Source organism: Scyliorhinus torazame, chromosome 3, assembly GCF_047496885.1.
Source record: "Scyliorhinus torazame isolate Kashiwa2021f chromosome 3, sScyTor2.1, whole genome shotgun sequence".
NCBI lineage: Eukaryota > Metazoa > Chordata > Chondrichthyes > Carcharhiniformes > Scyliorhinidae > Scyliorhinus > Scyliorhinus torazame.
In genome coordinates this window covers 123,804,475-123,823,875 of record NC_092709.1, presented here as the reverse complement: position 1 = coordinate 123,823,875, position 19,401 = coordinate 123,804,475, and the positions used below count along the sequence as shown (strand labels likewise).

Here is a 19,401-nt window from a genome sequence, read left to right as displayed (position 1 = left end):
TCTCCTTTGTTTAAGCACAAAACATTAGTGTTTGATTTTACCTTAGCACCCTCTATCTGTATTTTAAATTCCACCATATTGTGATCGCTCCTTCCGAGAGGATCCCTAACTATGAGATCATTAATCAATCCTGTCTCATGACACAGGACCAGATCTAGGACCGCTTGTTGCCTCCTAGGTTCCATTACATACTATTTTAGGAAACTATCACGGATACATTCTATAAACCCCTCCACAAGGCTGCCTTGACCTACCTGGTTAAACCAATCGACATGGACAAAGAACAAAGAAATATACAGCAAAGGAACAGGCCCTTCGGCCCTCCAAGCCCGTGCCGACCATGCTGCCCGACTAAACTACAATCTTCAACACTTCCTGGGTCCGTATCCCTCTATTCCCGTCTTATTCATGTATTTGTCAAGATGCCCCTTAAATGTCACTATCGTCCCTGCTTTCACCACCTCCTCCGGTAGCGAGTTCCAGGCACCCACTACCCTCTGCGTAAAAAACTTGCCTCGTACATCTACTCTAAACCTTGCCCCCTCACCTTAAACCTATGCCCCCTAGTAATTGACCCCTCTATCCTGGGGAAAAGCCTCGGACTATCCACTCTGTCGATGCCGCTCATAATTTTGTAGACCTCTATCAGGTCGCCCCTCAACCTTCGTCGTTCCAGTGAGAACAAACCGAGTTTATTCAACCGCTCCTCATAGCTAATGCCCTCCATACCAGGCAACATTCTGGTAAATCTCTTCTGCACCCTCTCTAAAGCCTCCACATCCTTCTGGTAGTGTGGTGACCAGAATTGAGCAATATACTCCAAGTGTGGCCTAATTAAGGTTCTATACAGCTGCAACATGACTTGCCAATTCTCATACTCAATGCCCCGATCAATGAAGGCAAGCATGCCGTATGCCTTCTTGACTACCTTCTCCACCTGTGTTGCCCCTTTCAGTGACCTGTGGACCTGTACACCTAGATCTCTCTGACTTTCAATACTTTTGAGGGTTCTACCATTCACTGTATAATTCCCTACCTGCATTAGACCTTCCAAAATGCAATACCTCACATTTGTCCGGATTAAACTCCATCTGCCATCTCTCCGCCCTAGTATCCAAACAATCTAAATCCTGCTGTATCCTCTGACAGTCCTCATCGCTGTCTGCAATTCCACCAACCTTTGTGTCGTCTGCAAACTTACTAATCAGACCAGTTACATTTTCCTCCAAATAATTTATATATACTACAACCAGCAAAGGTCCCAGCACTGATCCCTGTGGAACACCACTGGTCACAGCCCTCCAATTAGAAAAGCATCCTTCCATTGCTACTCTCTGCCTTCTATGACCTAGCCAGTTCTGCATCCACCTTGCCAGCTCACCCCTGATCCCGTGCGACTTCACCCTTTGTACCAGTCTACCATGAGGGACCTTGTCAAAGGCCTTACTGAAGTCCAGATAGACAGCATCCACTGCCCTACCTGCATCAATCATCTTTATGACCTCCTCGAAAAACTCTATCAAGTTAGTGAGACACGACCTCCCCTTCACAAAACCATGCTGCCCCTCACCAATACATCCATTTGCTTCCAAATGGGAGTAGATCCTGTCTCAAAGAATTCTCTCCAGTAATTTCCCTACCACTGACGTAAGGCTCACCGGCCTGTAGTTCCCTGGATTATCCTTGCTACCCTTCTTAAACAGAGGAACAACATTGGCTATTCTCCAGTCCTCCGGGACATCACCTGAAGACAGTGAGGATCCAAAGATTTCTGTCAAGGCCTCAGCAATTTTCGCTCCAGCCTCCTTCAGTATTCTGGGGTAGATCCCATCTGGCCCTGGGGACTTATCTACATTAATATTTTTCAAGACGCCCAACACCTCGTCTTTTTGGATCTCAATGTGACCCAGGCTATCTACACACCCATCTCCAGACTCAACATCTACCAATTCCTTCTCTTTGGTGAATACTGATGCAAAGCATTCATTTAGTACCTCGCCCATTTCCTCTGGCTCCACACATAGATGCCCTTGCCCATCCTTCAGTGGGCCAACCCTTTCCCTGGCTACCCTCTTGCTTTTTATGTAAGTGTAAAAAGCCTTGGGATTTTCCTTAACCCTATTTGCCAATGATTTTCATGACCCCTTCTAGCCCTCCTGACTCCTTGCTTAAGTTGCTTCCTACTTTCCTTATATTCCACACAGGCTTCGTCTGTTCCCAGCCTTTTAGCCCTGACAAATGCTTCCTTTTTCTTTTTGACGAGGCCTACAATATCTCTCGTTATCCAAGGTTCCTGAAAATTACCGTATTTATCCTTCTTCCTCACAGGAACATGCCGGTCCTGAATTCCATTCAACTGACACTTGAAAGCCTCCCACATGTCAGATGTTGATTTGCCCTCAAACATCCGCCCCCAATCTAGGTTCTTCAGTTCCTGCCTAATATTGTTATAATTAGCCTTCCCCCAATTTAGCACATTCACCCTAGGACCACTCTTTTCCTTGTCCATCAGCACTTTAAAACTTACTGAATTGTGGTCACTGTTCCCAAAATGCTCCTCTACTGAAACTTGTACCACCTGGCCGGGCTCATTCCCCAATACCAGGTCCAGTACTGCCCCTTCCCTAGTTGGAATGTCTACATATTGTTTTAAGAAGCCCTCCTGGATGCTCCTTACAAACTCTGCCCCGTCTAAGCCCCTGGCACTAAGTGAGTCCCTGTCAATATTGGGGAAGTTGAAATCTCCAATCACCTCAACCCTGTTGTTTTTACTCTTTTCCAAAATCTGTGTATCTACCTGCTCCTCTATCTCCCGTTGGCTGTTGGGAGGCCTGTAGTAAACCCCCAACATTGTGACTGCACCCTTCTTATTCCCGTACCAGCCTCCCCGAACAGTCGCCGGAATGTGGCGACTAGCGGCTTTTCACAGTAACTTCATTTGAAGCCTACTTGTGACAATAAGCAATTTTCATTTCATTATTCCTAATCTCTACCCATATAGCCTCACTGCCCTCTGAGGTGTCCTCTCGTAGTACAGCTGTGATATCCTCCCTAACCAGTAGCGCAACTCCGCCACCCCTTTTACATCCCCCTCTATCCCGCCTGAAACATCTAAATCCTGGAACGTATAGCTGCCAATCCTGCCCTTCCCTCAACCAGATCTCTGTAATGGGAACAACATCATAGTTCCAAGTACTAATCCAAGCTCTAAGTTTATCTGCCTTACCCGTAATACTTCTTGCATTAAAACATATGCACTTCAGGCCACCAGACCTGCTGTGTTCAGCAACTTCTCCCTATCTGCTCTGCCTGAGAGCCATACTGGCCCTATTCCCTAGTTCTCCCTCAATGCTCTCACCTTCTGACCTATTGCTCCCGTGCCCAGCCCCCTTCCATACTAGTTTAAACCCTCCCGTGTGACACTAGCAAACCTCGCGGCCAGGATATTTATGCCTCTCCAGTTTAGATGCAACCCGTCCTGCTTATATAGGTCACACCTGCCCCGGAAGAGCTCCCAGTGGTCCAGATAACGGAAACCCTCCCTCCTACACCAGCTGTTTAGCCACGTGTTTAGCTGCCCTATCTTCCTATTTCTCGCCTCACTGGCACGTGGCACAGGGAGTAATCCCGAGATTACAACCCTAGATGTCCTGTCTTTTAACTTTCTTCCTAGGTCCCTGAACTCCCGCTGCAGGACCTCATGCCCCTTCCTGCCTATGTCGTTAGTACCAATATGTACAACGACCTCTGCCTGTTTGCCCTCCCCCTTCAGGATGCCCTCTACCCGTTCGGAGACATCCTGGACCCTGGCACCAGGGAGGCAACATACCATCCTGGAAGTCTCTTTCACGTCCACAGAAGCGCCTATCTGTGCCCCTGACTATAGAGTCCCCTATTGCTATTGCTCTTCTGCGCTTTAACCCTCCCTTCTGAACATCAGAGCCAGCCGTGGTGCCACTGCTCTGGCTGCTGCTGTTTTCCCCTGATAGGCTATCCCCCCGACAGTATCCAAAGGGGTATACCTGTTCGAGAGGGGGACAACCACAGGGGATTCCTGCACTGACTGCCTGCCCTTTCTGGTGGTCACCCATTTCTCTGCCTGCACCTTGGGTGTGACCACATTTATATTACTGCTATCTATGACGCTTTCCGCCACCTGCATGCTCCTAAGTGCATCCAATTGCTGCTCCAACCGAACCATGCGGTCTGGGAGGAGCTCCAGTTGGGTGCACTTTCTGCAGATGAAGCCATCCGGGACGCTGGAAGCCTCCCGGACCTGCCACATCTCACCGTCAGAGCACTGCACCCCTTTAACTGACATTGCGTCAATTAATTAGTAAATTAAAGTTAAAAGTTAAATTTTGTTTTAAAAAGTTACTGTTAACTATCTGTTTCCTAGCACTAGATTTCTACTATAAATGTGAAAGCTCAATATAGTACTCTCCGATCTCTGGCTTAAATACTCCTCTAAATTATAATTAAGTAATTATGTTTAATTAGTTACCAATGCTTAATTTTTTTAATTTAGTGTAGATTCCCAACCAGCCACTCAGGTCACAGCTTTTCTGTGATGTCACTTCAGTCCCCCCCCCCCCCCCCAAACACACACACACAATTTGAAAATGTAATAAAAGTAAAAATGAGTAAAAATCACTTTCATACCTTTTGAGGGTCTTAGATGCTCTCTGGTTCTCTCCCTGCAGATTAAAAGTTACAGGCCAGAAGAAAGAGAGAGAACAAAACAGTAGGGAAAAAGCACCTTCTCCCACTCTGCAGCGAATTACCTCACTGCACCAAATTACCAAGTTTCAAATTCCCACTCTGGATGTGTGTTACTCACTCAGGCTGTGTCTCTTTGACCTGCGCAACGCTTCCTGAGTGCGCTGTCTGTCTTTTATACGGACTTCAGGATGACTCACACTACTTAAACTACAAAGAGAAGAATACAATGTGTACCTCTGTGCCCCTAAACAGGCCTCAGGTGACTGCCAGATCACTGCCTCTCAGCAATTAGGGTGGGGGCAGCTTCAGCCAATCAGACACTAACCTACACTGCACTTTTAACTGAAAAACAACAGAATTAGATTTATCACTTACCTTTCCTGGTTACCTCACTGCACCAAATTACCAAGTTTCAAATTCCCACTCTGGATGTGTCTTACTCACTCAGGCTGTGTCTCTTTGACCTGCGCATGGTAACTGCTGTACCATTTCTAAATGCATCAGTTATTTCTTTGTTTATTGTCTGTCCCACCATAATATTACTATTTGGTAGCCTATACACTACTCCTATCAGAGACTTTTGCGCCTGACTATTCCTGATTTCCACCCAAATGGATTCAACCTTATCCTCCATAGCACCGATGTCATCCCTTACTATTGCCCGGATGTCATCTTTAAATAACAGAGCTACACCACCTCCCTTCCCATCCACTCTGTCCTTCCAAATAGTTTGATATCCTTGGATATTTAAATCCCAGTCGTGACCATCCTTCAACCAAGTTTCAGTAATGGCCACTAAATCATCGTCATTCACGATGATTTGCGCCATCAACTCATTTACCTTATTCCGAATACTACGAGCATTCAGGTAAAGTACACTTATATTGGCTTTTATACCTCTGTTTTGAATTTATTTGAATTTTGAATTAGTACCTTGGATTAGTACCTCTCAAAAGTTGTTTTTTTTTTAAATAAAATGGGGAGTCACACATGGTGACAATCATAAAGGGTAATTGGAACTAAGAGAGAAAGACTAATACAGATATTAACCAACGATAACAACATGGCACTATGCTTGATTCCCTAGAAAACAGACACACCGCAGGATGAATCCAGGACACCTATTCTTCACATTGATCATCGCTGGACTTACTGAACTCCGAGCAACTGGCGGCTTGTGGTATAAACCCCCAGATGCAGAGGAATGAAGGGACGGGACACTATGGGTCAGACACAACAGAAGCATCCGATTTGGGTGTAATAACCAAAGGGCAATGTATAGAAAGCCCAACAGGAGCACATCAGAATGTTACATCAGCACAACTGGGAAAGGAGATTGGTGGGAACTTACGAATGAAGGGTGCCCCGAAATTGGCTGTTTAAAGAGAAGTGCAGGGAACAGATTAGCAATCAGACAATTTTGCCCCGGGACACCCACTAAAGGTAACTTGGTAATAAACATAATTAGATTAGGACAAAAGCCAGTTCCAAACACCTGCACACAACAGACCACCTCAGTCAGGATACCACCCAGCAACTGTTAGAAATCGAGACTGAAACCCCCACCTGGTGGGAAGACATTGCAAAATGGAACCCACTTTCCTACATAGTCGAGAACCTTGTCCTGATTGCGATAATATATATTGTCATCCTCACATTCCGACTCCGTAAATGGGAGGCAAAAGCCTCCCGTCCCCCTATATCCACAGTTCGAGCCCCCTTCTTTGGAATTCAATAAAGCTATCATAATAGTGTACAACTTACAATCAACTGTAACAACCACTGCTAAAATGGACCATTTGTGCCTCTGTACTGATGAAATATGATAAGGAGAAGGAATGTGGTGCTGCTGTTTTAAATTTTGTGTTGTAAATAAGTTCTTTATATAGAAGCAGCAGCATGAGTGTAGTGCAGAAAGTTTAGTTAGAAACCAACTGTCTTTATATGAATTTAAGTTAAAATATTTTATATGAATCTAATTTTAGAAATGACATAGTCATTCGTAGTGAATTGATTTAATGAATGTATGTAATAATGAATTAAGTGAGATTGTGCAATGACTTTAGGACAGAGCAGAGTATGACCTTTGCTGACCAACGGGTGACCAAAACCAACAAAACAGACATGGGATCAATACTGTGATCCACCACGCTTCATGTTCAGGATCAAGAGGATGGAATGTAGCCATCTAAAATGGCCACCTGCAAAGGACCATGGGAATTGTGGTCAACGTGGGACACAAACAAGTACACAGCCTGTGTATTGTGCAAAGAAGCCAGACCTGACAGAAACATGCACCTATTTAAGGTCAATCACCATTTCCCCAGGACAATAGAACTCGAATCAAGGAACGGCAACAGTAGCAGACTAACCAGCGCCACTTCCCCTTATTTTGAAAGGCATACGTGCTTGGGACAATGACAGCTAGGACCCGCCTAGCTATCGAGGTATCCGCCCCCTAATTGGCCAGGATCAATGAGGGTGATCGAAACCCTTTCGATCCATTGGATCTGGAGTTAGGGACCCCCCAAAGGGCGCGGAAACCCTGGGAAATAAAAACTGCAAACCGAGTGATCGGCCTCTTTTGGACTGGCCTCTGTGTGACCAATTGCAGCATATCAACCAGCCAAGTTCAAGGACCCGCGATCGCTACCTGAAGGACGAGCCCAGCCGAGACGAACCTGACGACTTCCAACCGACCCACGTGGACACAGATAAAGGCCTTATCTCCCGCACAGAGCCGGTCATCCCAAAGTTAAGTATAGGTCATCTTAGTTATTAGATATAGTTTAGTGCATAGCCACATGTATCATTGCATATGAAATAAGTCTTGTGTTTGTTAATAAACTGTCTTTTGAACTAATATACTAGTTGTGTGGTCATTTGGTCAATACAGGAAACAGCTTGTGTTTCACATAGAAATAACAAAGTCAACATGGCCTCCACCTGCCCCTGTTTCTTATGGCCTTCTGATCTCCTCAGAATTGTTATTCCTTCCGCCTTAGAATTATGTTATTCCTTCATTAACAGGTGAAATTTCCCACTGCATTTGTCCATTTGTATTTCTACCAGCTCTTTCTTTTTCATGGGGCGGCACGGTGGTTAGCACTGCTGCCTCACAGCACCAGGGACCCGGGTTCAATTCCAGCCTTGGGTGACTGTCTTGTGTGAAGTTTGCACTTTCTCCCTGTGTCTGTGTGGGTTTCCTCCGGGTGCTCCGGTTTCCTCCCACAGTCCAAAATGTGCAGGTTAGGTAGATTGGCTGTGCTGAATTGCCCCTTCATGTCCAGGGATGTGCGGGTTAGGTGGGGTTGCATGGATAAGGCAGGAGCCTGGTTAGCGTGCTCTTTCAGAGGGTTGATGCAGACTCAATGGGCCGAAGGGCCTCCTTCTGCACTGTAGTGGTTCTATGGTTCTATATATTTCACTCTTTAAAGCAAAACCTACAGGATCTTCACTCCAGCAAACCTTTAAATGGCAAACATGACAAAATCAGTGAGCAATTTCCTCAGAGCAACGCCTGCTCTGCTGCATATAGTTTCACCAGAACCGTGGCAAAAAAAATTCTTGGTAAATACACTAGGGTTTCTGCAGCGCCTCCTGTGAAATCACAGGCGGCAGAGGAGCGAGCTGGAAAATACCCGCCAAAGTGCGTAAATCAATTAATATATTTATTTATAATCAAATTGTAACATAACATCCGGTTACTAGGTTCCTAACACAGGTTATCCAAAATAACTGTGTTATTAGGAATATTAAAAGAGGAAGAATATTTTAAAACAAAAGCAGGGTGTCGTGCAGCACTCCACAGTCAAACATTTGTTTTTGGCTTGTAGACACTGTGGCAATATAGGAAATGAGGGAATTTGTTCATAGCTCATATGCACTCGAGAAAAAAAATCCAATTTGATACTGGTGGAGGAACAAAATTAACACAGATGCGAGGAGAAACATTCTGCTTTGCTTTGTATACCGCCATGAGATCGTTTACATTTTGAGAGAGTTGACAAGGCCTCAGTTTAATGTCTCATCAATAAGATCGCGCTTCCAATAATACAACCATCCTTTAGTGTTGCACTGAAGTGTCAGCCTTGATTATGCGCTTGTAGGTGTGGAGTGCCATGCATTTCTAATTCAGGCAAGATGATTAATCCTGAGCCAAGGCTCAGGCAAAAGGATAAGAGTGCACAGACCATCTTGCATATGACCAGTCACCAAAGCTCAGGAGTTTCTTACTTTGTATTTCAGGTGTCAAACTTCATGCTTCTTCATTTATTTTACGTGTAGCTTTCAGGGATAATATGTGCACCAACTAGACAGAATTTTAAAAATTCATTAGTTACACAAACCTGTCTATGAAGAGACAGTTGCAATTCACGTGTCCCCGGTGGTTTTGATGATTATGCACTTGGTTCGGCAAGGAACTTTCAGTAGCACGTGGTCACATTCATTGAGCAGAGAAACCGGACTCAATTCAGCACAATGTCTCATTCATTCAGCAGGGAAACTGGTCCCACTTCTCCCCATCTGCTGCCTGCGTAAGAAAACGGTCTCAATTAGAGCAATGGAAGTTTGATAAACATTTCAAACAAGAGAAGGAATATCATGTTATAAGAGATAGCATGTTCCCATCCCATAGAGATGGCCTTGTGGTCAGTTTGCAACATCATGATTTCAATGAAAGAAGATAAATAATTTTGACTTAGTGTAAAACAGATAATATTGAGGCAGCTGCACATTCTACATATCTCCTGATTTTCATTTTTAAGGGAAATCGTGGAAGCATTGCCTACTTATTCTTTGATGTGGAGATGCCGGCGTTGGACTGGGGTGAGCACAGTACGAAGTCTTACAACACCAGGTTAAAGTCCAACAGGTTTGTTTCGATGTCACTAGCTTTCGGAGCGCTGCTCCTTCCTCAGGTGAATGAAGAGGTATGTTCCAGAAACACATATATAGACAAATTCAAAGATGCCAAACAATGCTTGGAATGCGACCATTAGCAGGTGATTAAATCTTTACAGATCCAGAGATGGGGTGACCCCAGGTTAAAGAGGTGTGAATTGCATCAAGCCAGGACAGTTGGTAGGATTTCGCAGGCCAGATGGTGGGGGATGAATGTAATGCGACATGAATCCCAGGTCCCGGTTGAGGCCGACCATCCCCCACCATCTGGCCTGCGAAATCCTACCAACTGTCCTGGCTTGATGCAATTCACACCTCTTTAACCTGGGGTCACCCCATCTCTGGATCTGTAAAGATTTAATCACCTGCTAATGGTCGCATTCCAAACATTGTTTGGCATCTTTGAATTTGTCTATATGTGTTTCCGGAACATACCTCTTCATTCACCTGAGGAAGGAGCAGCGCTCCGAAAGCTAGTCACATCGAAACAAACCTGTTGGACTTTAACCTGGTGTTGTAAGACTTCGTACTGTACTTATTCTTTGTTAGACACCCATGCTCCACTTCTGGAGTTTGGTTGTTTAGTTTCTTGAGATGTGTGAAACCCTGATACAGGTTTGGTCAGTTTCTAATCACCTTTTTCCAGTCTTCTCTCATTCCCAACAAGGATTTTGTTTTCAAGAAATGTCTTGAAATAAAATCAAGCATGCTTCCCATTTTAATTGGCAGCTACTCAATTTGAAAAAGATCAGGGCGTTTCATCCCTTTTGTAAAGAAAAAGAGTAAGATATAGCCCTTAGTGCTATAAGCCTTTTCATATTTCAAACTTTATTGACTTCTTTATAGATTCGATTTTCTGATAAGCACTCCAGCACTGAGCATCTAGAAATTGTAAGTGAATATCAGAAATTTGGGGTGTGAAATCTGCTCACATTAATTAGCAAAATATTGTATCGGACACACTGACCTCTATGCCTTACTTTCCAATTTTCAGTCCCAGCATAGAAAATATACTAGGAAAACTATTTCCTAACAATTTCCTGCATCGCAATTCCTGAGCTAGTAGGCGGCACCTGTAATATATTCACAGTCATCACTCACGATAATTGATAAAAGAATTCATTTATTATATCTGTCACTTACTGATTTCCCTATAATATTCCTGCCAAATCTATCCATCTACATTGCGTGCAACTTGCAGAAAAGTCTACCTTTCTAGTTTCCCTTCACTTCCAATTTGATAAACCAGGAACAACAGGACAGTGAAATTAATGCTTCCTTCTTGAATGAAGGAGAACAAAAATAATGATGGTCATACGGTGTGACAAATAATCTTAATACAGTCTTGAAAAGACATTTGGGCAGTTTGTCCAAGTGCCATCAACGACAAGGATGAACGACAATCAAAGCCAATTACTAGCCATGTGGAAAATATTTTAATTAATAGATCCCCATCGATATGAACATCATGTAAATTTACTTATCACAGGATTTGGATTTTGTGATTGAGATATGGTATACAAATTCTCAAACTTCTTTTTTTAAAACATAAGGTAAAAGAGTATTTTCCTTATTAAATTATATTACCCTCAGAATGTTAAACCAATAGTAATTATTGCATGGGAATAATGGAAAATTAATCTACTTTTTTGGCTAATAAGTCGCAGTTGGAAACCTCTTAGGCACACAAAAATAATTTAAGTAAAACTTATTTTGTCCACGCTTGCAGTCAGCGGTGAAGAAATTATGCTCGCCATTTATCTTGCTGCCGATGGTCCTTCGCGTTTCCCTGGGCTTCTCAGCATACATTCCCTCAAATCAGGCATATTTTCCAATGTGCCACCCGAAGTTTTCCAGCTGCTTTTAGTGCGGACATAGTGGACAAGAACAGCGAGGTCAAGCCAGGTATTTTGTTGTGTGTATTGGAAACGGCTGCACAAGCCCTGTGGAGGTGCATGGTATCACTGATAGCATCTTCTGGATTTCCAAAATTTAACTTCCCAATGCGCAGAAACTAAAAGTTGCAGATTGATTAACGCCATAAGAATGGCAAATATAGATAGCTTCACCATTATTATTACTGCAAAATTAAGTTCTTCATTTTATCTGATCAAAGAGAGAGTTGGTCTCATCTCCTCACCCTTGTGCACTTTCCCAAGTTACTGCAAGGTACTTCAGATGTCACATCACAGGAAGTCCAGACACAGTGATGACCATTCTCAGACCTACAATTTGTACCACATTTCGATCTACAATTTACACAACATCCAGATCCATGATTCATGCTTCAGCCTCACTGACTCTACCATGACAGCTCACCGATGGCACGATTCCACTGAAAAATTTCGAACTGTAAATTTGGGCGGAATTGGAGGGGTGTTTTGCAATTTCGCACGTTTGCGAGATCGTGGCCCCTATTTAACAGCACTTATTGCTGAAAATGAGCCCCAATGTGCTCCTCTCCATTACTGGCTGTCTTGTCCTCTGATTCGCCAGACTCATGCCTTGGCATCTCACCGTTAACAAGTGAAAGGTACTTTTAAACACTCCCTCCCCACTCACTCCCAGTCAACACACAAGCATGGCAGTACACAGACCTTCTCCTCGCCTTGGGGATCCAACCTGGCTAGGCTTTTCGACACCGGTGTGAGGCAGAGCATCCTGTTCCCATGAGAAGGTCAAAGAACCTGCAGTCGAGCCACCAATGTCATCTGGTAGGCAGTGGCAGCAGCTGTCAGTGCAGTTAGCATGACACGGAACACCTCGGTCCAATGCTGTAGGAAGACCAATGACATCCACCAAGCTGAAAGTCTAAGTTATCATGTCTCTCCTGCCATCAGTTGTGTACCACCCCCCTAAAAATCAGTGGCTGACACCTCGCACCCTCCCCACATCCGATCTTCATGCTCGTTTCTCAGAACCCACTGGCACCCACCAGCACAATCCCTTCATGTCCAGGTGCGGTGTCCACACATGGCAACTGCTATAGACCCGCCTTGACCCATCAAGCCTGCGGCTCACAAAGCCCTCTCTTTGTCCCCGCAGGAGAAGATAGCCCATAATAAGCGGGAAAGGGCCGTGATGTGGGACAGAGTCCCAGAGATTCGAGCCCTCACCCTCTCATGAGGAATGGTCCCTGTAGATCGCAGGGTTGACCGATGAAAGAGCAGTCACAAACAGTGTGGTTGGCCTGTGCCACAAGGTGAGGTTCCACTGTTGCTTTACCCTGATGACCTATCTCAAATGAGTTGTTCATGTCAGACAAAATGATCCTTTCCTCTCACTGACCACATGTCCATTATCTTGCAGGATCTCCATCTCTCGCAGGACTCCTACATAGATTTTATGCATGGGACATGGCCCAACATATTTGCTTGCTATTTGCCAAACAACAACAAACACCCTTCTTTCTTCCTCCCCTACTGCTTCATTTAAGCAGCAGGTTGTGGTGATATGCATTTGGATTTCGGCGGGAGCGGTGCGCAAGGGACTTCTGGGAGGTAGGTTTTTACTTTAAAAACACTTAGCTTTGCAGGAGCAGCACTTTGGATTTCGGCGGGAGCGGTGCGCAAGGGACTTCGGGGAGGTAACTTTTTACTTTAAAAACACTTACCTGGTCCCGTTTCTGTTCTTCTTTTCTGTTTTTTTTTAAATATAAGGCAGGAACCGGAGGTTCGACCGCGGACTTCTGGGAAGGCCCCCCAACCCCCCCCCCCCCCAACCAATAAATTCTGGTGGAGAGGAAACCCGAGACATTACACGTGTAGTGTCTCCCAACCACCCTCCTCCTCTAACCTAATAATAAGATCCATTGGTGTGAGGTAAGTGCCATATTATTATTATATATTTTTTAAAATGTTTTTATTTATTTATTAACCAGATCTTGGTTGGAGGTTAGAGGGATGGCAGGGAAGGTAGTGCAATGTTCCTCCTGCAGGATGTTTGAGGTGAGGGATGCTGTTAGTGTCCCTGCTGATTTTACCTGCAGGAAGTGCAGCCATCTCCACCTCCTCCAAGACCGAGTTAGGGAACTGGAGCTGGAGTTGGATGAACTTCGGATCATTCGGCAGGCAGAGGGGGTCAGAGATAGCAGCTTCAGGGAATTAGTTACACCAAAGATTGGAGATAGATGGGTAACTGTAAGAGGGACTGGGAAGAAGCAGTCAGTGCAGGGATCCCCTGCGGTCGTTCCCCTGAGTAACAAGTATACCGCTTTGGATACTTGTGGGGGGGGGGGGGGACTTACTAGGGGTAAGCCATGGGGTACGGGCCTCTGGCACGGAGTCTGTCCCTGTTGCTCAGAAGGGAAGGGGGGAGAGGAGCAGAGCATTAGTAATTGGGGACTCGATAGTCAGGGGCACAGATAGGAGATTTTGTGGGAGCGAGAGAGACTCACGTTTGGTAAGTTGCCTCCCAGGTGCAAGGGTACATGATGTCTCGGATCGTGTTATCCGGGTCCTTAAAGGGGAGGGGGAGCAGCCCCAAGTCGTGGTCCACATTGGCACTAACGACATAGGTAGGAAAGGGGACAAGGATGTCAGGCAGGCTTTCAGGGAGCTAGGATGGAAGCTCAGAACGAGAACAAACAGAGTTGTTACCTCTGGGTTGTTGCCCGTGCCACGTGATAATGAGATGAGGAATAGGGAGAGAGAGCAATTAAACACGTGGCTACAGGGATGGTGCAGGCGGGAGGGATTCAGATTTCTGGATAACTGGGGCTCTTTCTGGGGAAGCTGGGACCTCTACAGACAGGATGGTCTACATCTGAACCTGAGGGGCACAAATATCCTGGGGGGAGATTTGTTAGTGCTCTTTGGGGGGGTTTAAACTAATACAGCAGGGGCATTTGAACCTGGATTGTAGTTTTAGGGTACGAGAGATTGAGAGTATAGAGGTCAGGAGCACAGATTTGACTTCGCAGAAGGGGGCCAGTGTTCAGGTAGGTGGTTCGAAGTGTGTCTACTTCAATGCCAGGTGTATACGAAATAAGGTAGGGGAACTGGCAGCATGGGTTGGTACCTGGGACTTTGATGTTGTGGCCATTTTGGAGACATGGAGAGAGCAGGGACAGGAATGGTTGTTGCAGGTTCCGGGGTTTAGGTGTTTTAGTAAGCTCAGAGAAGGAGGCAAACGAGGGGGCGGTGTGGCGCTGCTAGTCAAGAACAGTATTACGGTGGCGGAGAGGATGCTAGATGGGGACTCTTCTTCCGAGGTAGTATGGGCTGAGGTTAGAAACAGGAAAGGAGAGGTCACCCTGTTGGGAGTTTTCTATAGGCCTCCAAATAGTTCTAGGGATGTAGAGGAAAGGATGGCGAAGATGATTCTGGATAAGAGCGAAAGTAACAGGGTAGTTATTATGGGAGACTTTAACTTTCCAAATATTGACTGGAAAAGATATAGTTTGAGTACATTAGATGGGTCGTTTTTTGTACAATGTGTGCAGGAGGGTTTCCTGACACAATATGTTGACAGGCCAACAAGAGGAGAGGCCACATTGGATTTGGTTTTGGGTAATGAACCAGGCCAGGTGTTAGATTTGGAGGTAGGTGAGCACTTTGGGGACAGTGCTCACAATTCGGTGATGTTTACGTTAGTGATGGAAAGGGATAAGTATACCCCGCAGGGCAAGAGTTATAGCTGGGGGAAGGGCAATTATGATGCCATTAGACATGACTTGGGGGGGATAGGTTGGAGAAGTAGGCTGCAAGTGTTGGGCACACTGGATATGTGGAGCTGGTTTAAGGAACAGCTACTGCGTGTTCTTGATAAGTACGTACCGGTCAGGCAGGGAGGAAGGCGTCGAGCGAGGGAACCGTGGTTTACCAAAGAAGTGGAATCTCTTGTTAAGAGGAAGAAGGAGGCCTATGTGAAGATGAGGAGTGAAGTTTCAGGTGGGGCGCTTGATAGTTACAAGGTAGCGAGGAAGGATCTAAAGAGAGAGCTAAGACGAGCAAGAAGGGGACATGAGAAGTATTTGGCAGGTAGGATCAAGGAAAACCCAAAAGCCTTCTCTAGGTATGTCAGGAATAAAAGAATGACTAGGGTAAGAGTAGGGCCAGTCAAGGACAGGGATGGGAAGTTGTGTGTGGAGTCTGAAGAGATAGGCGAGATACTAAATGAATATTTTTCGTCAGTATTCATTCAGGAAAAAGATAATGTTGTGGAGGAGAATGCTGAGACCCAGGCTATTAGAATAGATGGCATTGAGTTACGTAGGGAAGAGGTGTTGGCAATTCTGGACAGGCTGAAAATAGATAAGTCCCCGGGGCCTGATGGGATTTATCCTAGGATTCTCTGGGAAGCCAGGGAAGAGATTGCTGGGCCTTTGGCTTTGATTTTTATGTCATCATTGGCTACAGGAATAGTGCCAGAGGACTGGAGGATAGCAAATTTGGTCCATTTGTTCAAGAAGGGGAGTAGAGACAACCCCGGCAACTATAGACCGGTGAGCCTCACGTCTGTTGTGGGTAAAGTCTTGGAGGGGATTATAAGAGACAAGATTTATAATCATCTAGATAGGAATAATATGATTAGGGATAGTCAGCATGGCTTTGTGAAGGGTAGGTCATGCCTCACAAACCTTATCGAGTTCTTTGAGAAGGTGACTGAACAGGTAGACGAGGGTAGAGCAGTTGATGTGGTGTATATGGATTTCAGCAAAGCGTTTGATAAGGTTCCCCACGGTAGGCTTTTGCAGAAAATACGGAGGCTGGGGATTGAGGGTGATTTAGAGATGTGGATCAGAAATTGGCTAGCTGAAAGAAGACAGAGGGTGGTGGTTGATGGGAAGTGTTCAGAATGGAGTTCAGTTACAAGTGGCGTACCACAAGGATCTGTTCTGGGGCCGTTGCTGTTTGTCATTTTTATCAATGACCTAGAGGAGGGCGCAGAAGGGTGGGTGAGTAAATTTGCAGACGGCACTAAAGTCGGTGGTGTTGTCGACAGTGCGGAAGGATGTAGCAGGTTACAGAGGGACATAGATAAGCTGCAGAGCTGGGCTGAGAGGTGGCAAATGGAGTTTAATGTAGAGAAGTGTGAGTTGATTCACTTTGGAAGGAATAACAGGAATGCGGAATATTTGGCTAATGGTAAAGTTCTTGGAAGTGTGGATGAGCAGAGGGATCTAGGTGTCCATGTACATAGATCCCTGAAAGTTGCCACCCAGGTTGATAGGGTTGTGAAGAAGGCCTATGGAGTGTTGGCCTTTATTGGTAGAGGGATTGAGTTCCGGAGTCATGAGGTCATGTTGCAGCATTACAAAACTCTGGTACGGCCGCATTTGGAGTATTGCGTACAGTTCTGGTCACCGCATTATAGGAAGGACGTGGAAGCTTTGGAGCGGGTGCAGAGGAGATTTACCAGGATGTTGCCTGGTATGGAGGGAAAATCTTATGAGGAAAGGCTGATGGACTTGAGGTTGTTTTCATTAGAGAGAAGAAGGTTAAGAGGTGACTTAATAGAGGCATACAAAATGATCAGGGGGTTAGATAGGGTGGACAGTGAGAGCCTTCTCCCGCGGATGGAAATGGCTAGCACGAGGGGACATAGCCTTAAACTGAGGGGTAATAGATATAGGACAGAGGTCAGAGGTAGGTTCTTTACGCAAAGAGTGGTGAGGCCGTGGAATGCCCTACCTGCAACAGTAGTGAACTCGCCAACATTGAGGGCATTTAAAAGTTTATTGGATAAGCATATGGATGATAATGGCATAGTGTAGGTTAGATGGCTTTTGTTTTTTGACTTCCCATGTCGGTGCAACATTGTGGGCCGAAGGGCCTGTACTGCGCTGTATCGTTCTATGTTCTATGTTCTATCACTGTGAATACACAAGGGGTTAATGTAAATACACTATGACGAAGTCAACACGAGAGGGAGCACCAGAGACGTCATGACATGCAGACATACAGCTAATGAACACAGAATAGGACAGGACCAATGGACAGTCAAGACACCCAGAGGTGATACCACCACAAGGGGGCATCACACAAACCATATATCAGGACAGGGCACACATGTTCTGTCTGTTTCCACAGGCGACACTTAAGAGAGTAGGACAGCGGCAGATCAGAAGCATCACACCCACCACGTGGCTTACAGCAGACTGGTTTGTTAGACTGAGTTACTATAGCAAGATTAGCAGAACTCGTAGAGAACTGTGCTAATGGTTCAATAAATTACATTGAACTTACTTCAAAGTCTGGAGTATCTTTTGGTCAAAGCTGCATGAGTTGTTATCCCAGAGTACATAACACAACACAGGTGTCTGTGCAGACAGCCAGCAGTAGCCTCCTTTCATCACGGCAGCTTCCTTTTGTGAATGCAGGACTTCTTTTAAGAGGAGCAAATTGGTTGCATCACATGATATCAAAGCAGACCGCTTGGCTCTCTGTTGAGCAGTCAGGAGTGCAGGCCTCGTTTGGGCCAGTCTACAATCAGGCCAATGGGGAAGGAGCACCAAGTTTGCATGCTGCCTACCAAAATAGGAATGAGTGTGGGCAGGTCATGAATTGCGATCCCCGTGCCTGAAATAAGGCCATAACTCATTTTTAGCTCATGATCTTCTCCCGAGTTCAGCTGTTTGAAGTATATACCTCAAACCCAGAACTTACTGGTGCATAGTTCTGAGACCTTACCCTCAATGCAGCCACAGAAGTACTTGCAATACTTATATCAAGGTCAAGGTGGCATCATTCTAAATGCAGCTATATTTTCATCTTTTATCAGCTTCAGTGCAGGAAGCCTTAAATTTAGATGAAAGTACTTCACTTTTGTTCTGATGTCATACTAATGTAAAATACTCATTGGCTGGGATTTTCCGGGCCCCCTTCTGCAGCGTGTGGAGGCGGCTGCAATTGACCACTGTTGGGATCTTCTGTCAAACTTAATGGGGTTTTGCATGGCTTGCCCGCCACTCTGGGGGGTAGCCTTTGGCAGGACTGGAAGATCCTGTAAGTGCAAAGGGCTGGAAATTCCTGCCATCAGATTTTGTATCAGCAATTATATAATAACCAATGAAATGAAAATGAAATGAAAAATGAAAATCGCTTATTGTCACAAGTAGGCTTCAATGAAGTTACTGTGAAAAGCCCCTAGTCGCCACATTCCGGTGCCTGTTCGGGGAGGCTCGGACGGGAATTGAACCGTGCTGCTGGCCTGCTTGAAAAGCCAGCGATTTAGCCCAGTGTGCTAAACCAGCCCCAATGAAATATCATGCTTCGAATGCAACGTCACTGACAGGCAGATGAGCGGAGGATGATGAGTGTGTGTTAGTCACCATCCGACAGCAAAGCCTGGTCTCCAGTTGAATCGGATCTCCCTGCCACTGGGCCAAGACCTTGCGGTGGTGAGTGTGCAATGACCACCCCACGTTATAAGAATCCACGCACAGGCATCTTCCACCCCAACCCCATCCCACCCACCCAAATGAATTTAGTGACCTGGAACGTCAGGACCATAATGGACAACAGCAATAGCATAAGGCCAGATGTTGCGCTGCCATTGTACCCCGGGAATTCGATGCCACAACATTGATATCGCGAGACGTGACTGGCAGGAGACGGCCAGCTTAAAGAACAAGGTGGCGGATATTCCTTCTTCTGGGAAGACAAACCAGAAGAATGCTGTCTCTATGGGGTCGGCTTTGCTGTAAAAAAATAGTTGGTCGGATATCTCAATGAACCCCCCTGTGGGGTAAGCGAACGGCTCATAACCCGACAGCTCACACTGCACCAAAAACAGCACATCCAAACCGTCAGTGCCTATGCCCCAACCTTA

General features: G+C 45.5%; 1 protein-coding gene across 3 annotated transcripts in view; it reads right to left on the bottom strand.

The window, feature by feature from the left end:
- The window catches only part of ndst3 (N-deacetylase/N-sulfotransferase (heparan glucosaminyl) 3), a 1,764,928-nt gene that overhangs the window by 1,441,800 nt on the left and 303,727 nt on the right, over positions 1-19,401 (bottom strand). For all 3 annotated transcript variants that reach the window (XM_072496177.1, XM_072496171.1, XM_072496172.1), the window contains exon 3: positions 9,072-9,256. The gene's annotated coding sequence lies outside the window, so the exon portion shown is untranslated. The remainder of the gene's footprint in view (positions 1-9,071; positions 9,257-19,401) is intronic.